This window comes from Neodiprion lecontei, chromosome 6, assembly GCF_021901455.1.
Source record: "Neodiprion lecontei isolate iyNeoLeco1 chromosome 6, iyNeoLeco1.1, whole genome shotgun sequence".
In the NCBI taxonomy this organism is placed as follows: domain Eukaryota; kingdom Metazoa; phylum Arthropoda; class Insecta; order Hymenoptera; family Diprionidae; genus Neodiprion; species Neodiprion lecontei.
In genome coordinates, this window is record NC_060265.1 from 13,731,909 (window position 1) to 13,733,070 (window position 1,162).

The 1,162-nt window shown below is 39.2% G+C and overlaps 1 long non-coding RNA gene across 1 annotated transcript in view; it reads right to left on the bottom strand.

Moving 5' to 3' along the window:
* The window catches only part of LOC124295017, a 28,709-nt gene extending 27,941 nt beyond the window's left edge, over positions 1-768 (bottom strand). The window contains exon 1 of the long non-coding RNA XR_006904918.1: positions 719-768. This is a non-coding gene — a long non-coding RNA (uncharacterized LOC124295017). The remainder of the gene's footprint in view (positions 1-718) is intronic.
* Positions 769-1,162: the final 394 nt, after the last annotated feature.

The window sequence follows — 1,162 nt, forward strand, 5'->3', positions numbered from 1 at the left end:
GGGTGGAGGTACGCGGAAAGTAAGAAGAAGCGATCGAGTTCACTGGGAAGATTTGGAATCAGCTTTCGAGGAGAGAATTCGAACTGGATCCATCGTCAATTTAAAACATAAAGATATGGAGAGATTTCTAGAAGACGCAAAGGTACTAGCTGTGACGAGACTAAAAAACGCTCTGAAGAAAGACAGGAGCTTGAAAGCCAACGTTATCCTGGCTTGTAAATTTGAAGTTAGAAAAGATGATCGCACGGTGGAAGAGATCAAATTTTTTGATACGAGAAATGAAATCATTCTCCAGACAACGGATATGAACGAATGGTTCATCGAAAACGCGACGGAGCGTTTGTTGAAAAAGGTGGAAGACTTCCAGGAAAAGGATTCAGGCTGGTCGCTGACTGAAATAATCAATTTGACTGTGAATATCAACAAGTACGTACCACTACGAGGCGGTGTCTTCACATACACACCACTACCCAAAGATATTCAAGATAAGAAGGCTGTCGTCAACATCCGTAACAGCGACTCGTATTGCTTCCTCTGGTCGGTCACCGCAGTTCTGTTCCCAGCCGACAACAACAATCCCAGCAAAATTACTTCGTATCCACATTTCAGCTCAGTGCTACAATACGACGGTTTGCATTTTCCAATGTCTCTAGACAAAAACACCATATCAAAATTTGAGAAGCTTAACGGTCTTTCAATTAACGTTTACGGTATAGACCAAGATGATCGGAAAAAAAGTGAAATAGTACCGATTCACCTGAGTCAGAATGAGTCTGATAAACCTGTAATTCATCTTTTGGCGATAGAAACTGAAATCACTGACGATGACGATGATGATGTCGATATGGAAAATTATAAAAAAAATAGAATCTTCCATTTTACTTGTGTTCGAAATCTGTCTCGATTAACGAGTTCTCAAATTTCTAAACATAAACGTCGTACTTGGTTATGTGATAGGTGTCTATCACACTTTCAATCTGAAGAGTGTTTAACAAAGCACAATGTAGATTGCATGAATTTAAACAAAACCAAAGTTATTCTACCTACAGATGAGGAAAAAATACTGAAATTCAAAAATTTCAAGCATAAAGAAACCGTTCCATTCTGCATTTACGCGGATCTCGAATGTTTACTGGAACCTACGCTCAAAAAGATGGGTACA